Here is a 7,173-nt window from a genome sequence, read left to right on the forward strand (position 1 = left end):
CAAGTAACTAAAATCCACCACTCTAGCATTTTTAGCTAGCTTGGCACAAAGCTACCTAAAAAAGCTTAAAACTGCCAATTTTAATGTTACAAAATTAAACCTTATGCTTTAATACGTTTAAACTGTCTTGGCGCTCCTGCAGAAGCTAACACCTACTATCTTCCCGCTAAATGCTAATGCTGAAGCTAACATCAATAGTCTATCTCCGCCTTTAGTGGTACAACCAAACAACCAAACAGCGCCGAGTACAATGAAGCCACTCCTGGATTGGCCTTTTTCCCAAATGCCTGCCTATTGTATGTCAAGTAACATTGTGTGTCGGTATTTCAGCTTCCAAAGCTGCATTTTCTTTAAAATATTTTACATGTGTACTATGAAAAAGTCAGCTAATGAAAAATTTTACTCACAAAAAAATCAGAATACACAAAATACTGACCCACAAATAGGCAGCTCTTTATTTCTAAAGTTCTGGAACTCTGCTGTCCACACAAGATCCTCCTCAGCGAAGGTCCATCTTGATGGGTTTTTTCCTCTAATGAGATCTGTGGTTGGATGATTAATGCCGCTGACACCAGATTCCTGATTAGGGTCAGTCCTGGCAGGGAGGGATCTGAAAGTTGTCTCTATACTTAATTCAATGTTCCCAATTCAAATATTTAATTTTAGAATTTTTTAATACTGTACTTCAGATTAAATAACTCCTTAACTTTTCTGGTATGCATCAACACACCCTTCTTTGTGGACATTGGGGACTCACCATTTCTTCTCTATGGAAATGACTTTTCAGATGTACGTCACAGTAACCTCTCAGCGGGTTCCTGCCATGTTGAACTTGAACTCCAGCAGATGAGATGAAACTCTGTGTCTGACCTACCTGAACTTAGGAGGTTCAGCCCGTTGATGATTCAGAACTTTTTGTATTTGCGTTTTTAAAATTTGGCACCGCATTAACATGAAGGGAAGATTCGTAGGACTTCTCAGCTAGATGTTTTCTAACTCTTGATTCCTTTGAAATAACATGTCAGCATCCTTAAAACAAGGCCTAACTTCCCCTCAGAGGCATCAAAGCGCTGCAGAAAGAGGCTAAGAACCAGCAGACTGCTCCATCTTTGGTGAGGAGGATAACAAGTCCTCCTTTGACTTCCACTGACTCTGAGCTCCAGACTCTTCATGGTGATTCAAGATCCTGCATCTGCTTGTTGCTCCAGTAGTAAACGATGAGTATTCAATTACACTCAAATCAAAAATACGTCACTAATCCAAGAGGGAAATTAAATGTTGTTGTAACTCACTATGGAGTTTTCTTTTGTTGCTGGAAGCAGGGAAGGATTTCCTGTGGCAGTCTACAGCCGTGACTTTTTTATTAATGCACATTTAGAAGGTACTGCATTAGAAAAGGTTGATGAAATGGCAAAATAAAAAAAAACATCCTAAATTTTGGGAAAAGGTCTGTATGTTTGTTTGACATTGAAAAGTGGTGAACAATTCATGGCCATGTTCATAATTTAACTGCAACTTCCACATATTCATCTGCCTGATGTGTGAATTCACCATGTAGATTCTCTGTTCAGCTTGTTGAATATTAATAAAACCAAATGAAAATAAAATTCATTCTAATATATCATTGCTTCTATTTTATAAAAGAACAGGTAAAAATAGTTTATGATGTAGTTTTTTTTCTACATCATATCCGTCATTTTAACTTATGTCAAAATGACGGAAAATGGAAAAAGTCTAGTGGAGCCTCTGGGTGTGATGCTCTCATTCACTGGTGGGTCTGTACTTCACCAGAGGCACGAAACTCTGAAAACATTCTACATCATCCTTTTTTAACAGCCAAGCATTGCGTCAGCTTCAGATGGCCTGGTTGATTTGCTTCATACCGGTAGATGGAAACACGCCTAATTCGCAATTTTTTTATTTTTTTTATTTTTTTTTTACGTTTTCTCAAATTTTACATAACATGGCGAATATTACAGCAGGTAAAGCCTCAGAATGAAGACACTCTTTACAACAATAAAAGCTGGTTTTTCATTGATCATATAATTTTGAAAATAAATTAGTTGAATTAAAAAAAAAATATTTTTGATGAAAAGTTTTTGCGCTACGATGAGGTGTTTATATATATATATATATATATATATATATATATATATATATATATATATATATATATATATATATTATTATTATTATTATTTTTAATTTATTTATTTTTGTGACCATATGGTTTATTTTGCAAAGCTGCAATGGAAACGCGTCTTTCATGTCACACGAGTCACATGTTCAACAACCAGATGTTGCCACTGGCAAAACCCATGAAGAAGATAACAGAAAGTAGTAGGAGGATGACAGAACTGCATTGTTTTTTATTGACACAAATCACGTGTGATTTTAATTGTGTTTAATTGTGTTTCTTATTTAGTGATTTTTCCATATTAGCAGAATATTGACAAAGTTTTGCGCACATTTGTAACAAAAACACAGCTACTGAGATGTGATGACTGGAGTGAACACAGTTTGGTCTAATTAGCAGAATGAATGTCAACTGAACTGTGAGGGTAACATGCAGAGGTAACTTCAACTTCAGGAAACATTTCCCTTTTCTCTGGAAGAAATTGTTCATAAGCTAAAACAGCAGGTTGGAAGGTGTTCTGTATATATTTGCAGCATCTCAATGCAGCACTCGCTGACTGTAGAGAGACAAACTCGAGTTGGAACTGTACAAGGTTACATGCATATATTTTTCCCTCACTTCTAAATCATTCATGCTTGAGAAGGCGGAGGCGAATGTGCCACAGATTCTAACAGAGTTATTAATATTCTGCTCTGGTTCTGGTGTGAAGAGATAGATCTCCACTCTGCTTTTACAACCCATTAAACACCAACGGAGACGCACCGCCGCACTAATGCGCCACGTTTAATCCATCAACGTTGTCATCAAAAACCCCAACAAACACGTCAAATCTGGCTAATTGGCGGCTGTTGAATGCTGTTTATTCTTCCTTTTTGTCCCGTTGTATGCGGCGGTGGGAACAAAACGTCTTCTGGAGACGCAGTCATCAGTTCCCCGGCTCAGATACAGTGGCGTTCAGTGGTACAGCGCAGGTAATGTTTACCATGACGGATGATATCAGATGAGGCAGCCTTTCTCTCTGCAAGCTGCTTTTAATTGGTTCTGAGAACAATGGAAGGCCATGGCTGTCGGCAAGCCATGAGTTATGCCTGAGCAGATCCCAGCTCAGATTGGTGGTAAGTATCCGTCACTTCAGGCTGTAAACGGAAACCAGAGAGAGGTGTGAACTGACACAAAGTCCTGTATTCGTCTTTCACTGTAAATGTCTAAAATGTACAAGATGAGGAAGCTACTTTGAATTATTAGTTTTTTATTTTACGAGTAATTTATTGACTTGTCCTCAACAGAAATAAAGAGGACAGTCACCTGTTTCAGTGTTCATGAGTTTTGTTTGTGTGGAATTATTGGCAGACAAATTTTCTGCAATATTCAAAAGAAAGTATGGCTTGAGAAGCTCTGACCTAAAGGCGCAATGCTACTTTACTTGCTATCGGTTGGCGTTAGCAAAATTCTTTTCTTTTGTGGTTTTCCAACAGCACTTGTGCAGCACTTACAGTGGTAAAACCAGCTGACTAGCTCTGTTTGGGTTGCTAGGTGGGGGGCTGTACCTGTCAATTGTGATGTCTTAATCAGGAGGTTTTTGAAACGGACACAAAAATACATTCACTTATTCCCAGAAAATGGCACAAAGGGCCAGCTTCACATCATGTTAGGTTTTTCCCTCATCAAAAACATGCCAGGAGTTTTGCCTTGATTGTTTCATGCATGTTTGAGAAATCTTTCATCTCCATGGCAACCATTCAGCTGTGCAAAACACCTGGGTGGACCTAGCCCCGCCTTCGAGCTGCTGCTCCTCCTCAGAGCTGCAAATTCCAAGCTTTCGCCTCACAGAGCAGCCTGCCCCCTTTGGTTCCTCCACTCAGCTCCTTCAGACTAGCCAACAACAATTACCAAACACCTGGTGGAACTGGACATCTGCTGAGCTCATAATAACAGTTACTTCTGGTAAACCGATTGTTAAAGGATTAATAGAGGAGGCATGTTGTGATGACTTCCAGAAGGCGGAGTTTCAGGAAGAGCAGAAGTTTTTAAATAGACACTAAATTCTAAAATAAAATTTCTTTTAAGTCATATTTGATAGAGTATTTTTTGACAATGGAAGTTAACATAGTTACTTGATTGTGCTATAAAATTATGCTATCTGCCTGAAAAACAGATAATACTGCCCCTTTAAGAGACTGGACTGTTTCTGTAAGTACTAGAGACCTAAATGTAAATACAAAAGCACATAGAAAGTGAATTTTGTATAAGTTCCCCTTTATATGAAATCTTCAACTCCAGTTTCATGTCCATTCTGAGCCATGACAGAATGAAGAAACTCCTCATTTCCCCATGTCTACCTTAGATCTGAATGGTTTAATGTTTCAGAGGTTCACATCACTGCTCTGACATATGTAGCTCAGTTCAGTTCAGGCCATATTAAAATAAAACAATCTCAGGAGATGAAATTTATGTTCACAGTCACACAAAGAAGCCGCATGATGAAGACTGAGCCCTGGGACTGGGGAGCACACTGGGCCTCCGTCTAATTAATGCTGTGTGTGTTCAGTGAATGAACAAAGAGCGCGGTAGGGGTAGCGGGGTTCATACAGAGAACTGAAAACTTTTCTACTTAGGGACTGACTGAAAGCAATAAGATATGTGGAGATGTTCAGACTTGTTCTGATGCATTTTTCCTCATCTAAAAGATGAAACGTTTGAGGTGTTTCTCATCGTTTTTCAGCCTTGGTGATCGCAACGATCGGCGGTTTGCTGAAATGTGAACTCAATACATTTTAAAAATCTATCCTCAGAGCACAAGCCGCTGATTTCCTATATTGAGAGACACCAGAGCCAGAAGGAATGAAGGGATATGCTTTATATCTTAGCACTAAGATCCATAGAAATCCATTCTGGGTGGAACACTTGGATTTGGGAAGCAGAACTGAGGGCCTAAAGAAGCAGAGAAATCACTTTAGGTTCAAAACAAGAAGACAGACAGGAACGGATTGCTTTCTTGCTGTAGAATGTTGTTGATGCGTGGCACGGAGGTTGCGACATGCTGATACATATTTGCTGGATGTCTGACAGCGGGTCCATATATTCGAGCCGGAGAGAGTAAATTGTTCCAGCCGGTGAAGATGGATCCAAGAAGTCTGTGCTCGGCTGTAACTCACTTTTTACTTTCTCCGGAGAGTAATGGCTCTAATTCCATCAACAATCATGCAAACTGTAAACTCATCCCCTTTCCTCAGAAAAGTAAATTATGCCTTCACTTGGAACTCGAGGGATTATATGTTGCTGACCAGGCAGAAAGGGGAATACTTCACACCCTCATGCCGAATTCCTTAAACGGGTTACAATATTGTCGGTTTCTATACAGTGGAAATTAAGGCTATGTTTACTCGAGTGCTGTTGACTGGAGAAAAGTTATACATTTAGACGGCATTGCCAAGACACCTTAAATCCACTGTAGTTATCATGCGAGGCCACTAGATGGGATGGCATTGTGATTTTAACACTTCATCAAAATGCACATTTGTTTTTTACCCTTAGCTTTCACCTCATTTAGAAGACAACAACTCATCTCCAATGAACCAAGTGTTCATATAGCACAAATGTGTTCCTAAGAGAAGCCTGGAGGGAAATCATAATTTCCTTTTCAACTGGACCTTTAAACAGAAATGTCCACAGTGACTTTTTTTTCTAAGTCAGAGTCAAATCTCAATCCTTTAAACATTCTCATCAAAACCATGCAACCTACGTCACCTTTAATGCTGCATCGCTACATATTTAGCTAGCTAATTAAATAGTTTGAAATTGTGAAATTTATAAATGAATGAATAACATGATGAAAGTAGGACTGAAGAATTAACCCCAATTTTTTCCTTCCTGACAGGATAAATAATCCAAATTATTGCTGCTAATTTTTGGCTGTGTAACTTCACAAACGGCAGCCCATAACATTCTTATCATGTGGGCATTTAACTTACCATACAAAAATCAATTACAGACTGATTCAGACTATTTTTGGTTAGCATGACCCAACTAATCTAAATACGTATTAGTTGGTCCAGGAGGCCGAAGCTAACAGCTGGCCAAAAGGGATCAAGAGCAAAGTGACCTTCTGTCATCTTAAAACAACTCTTCTTCCTTGAGTTTTTATTTTCAGTGTAATGTGAAAATCAGTTGAATTTTAGTTTTGCCTCCAGTCTTTTCATGAGTGAAAAGAGACGAGCAATCTTCCCAGAATTGGATCTTCATGGAAAGGTCTCTCAAAGTCAGACTGCAAACTTCTTAGATAAACGTCAGTTTATCCAAGAGCTACATCCAAAGTCCTACAGAGTTCACAACGTCAAAAAGTAACAGCATTGACAACAAAATTACAAGAACACTAAATAACCATTTTAGTTGTTCTTATTTCCCATTAACAAACACTTTCTTCAATTTAAAGTTTAAAGGACATTTATACAAACAATCCATACTAAAACTTACTGGACAGAGTTGGTTCTGGATTAAAGGTGCAAACGTTCCTGTTTATGGACAGTAACATTTATTATAATTATAAAACTCGGATCTCCACCATTGTAAACAAGGTTTCGAACTCCAACAGCCTTCCATTGCCTCATCCTGGATCTCCAGCAGTGTGACGATCGGCAGTCTGGTTTAGCCTTGTTAAGCCTCAGTCAGTTCTGGGAATGCTAATTGCACACTAAGCGCGCATAATGAGCCTCTGGAGAGAATGGACAACGTTACGGGATATAATCAAATGTGCTAATAAGGTTATATGGGCGACTGTTAGTTTATCTGCATGCCTATGTCTGCCTTTAATGAGCTAATGCCACTTTGAAGGAAAAAATAAACAGCATTTAGTTTTGCAGACTGAATCCATCTGATGCTCTTAATAAGCAAAGAACATCAGAGTCGATTGTTATTGATGCCAGAGTTTAAACAAGTCAAGCTAGATAATGTGTAACTCTCCACAAAACCATAAGCCAGTCTTGTCAGGCTCCTGGGTTGTTTTGGTGTTTTCATTATTTCATCCTAGTTCCATTTTT

General features: G+C 38.7%; 1 long non-coding RNA gene across 1 annotated transcript; it reads right to left on the reverse strand.

Annotated features, from left to right (window-relative positions):
• Window positions 1–2,722: 2,722 nt before the first annotated feature.
• LOC106934609 (uncharacterized) lies at window positions 2,723–6,755 on the reverse strand. The gene is made up of 2 exons (XR_001421732.1): window positions 6,611–6,755; window positions 2,723–3,273 (listed from the first exon to the last, which is right to left on the reverse strand). It is a non-coding gene; the product is annotated as an uncharacterized LOC106934609 (long non-coding RNA).
• Window positions 6,756–7,173: the final 418 nt, after the last annotated feature.

The sequence above is a fragment of the Poecilia latipinna genome, unplaced genomic scaffold, assembly GCF_001443285.1.
Source record: "Poecilia latipinna isolate Pla-1442-1.1 unplaced genomic scaffold, P_latipinna-1.0 Scaffold1834, whole genome shotgun sequence".
Taxonomy (NCBI): domain Eukaryota; kingdom Metazoa; phylum Chordata; class Actinopteri; order Cyprinodontiformes; family Poeciliidae; genus Poecilia; species Poecilia latipinna.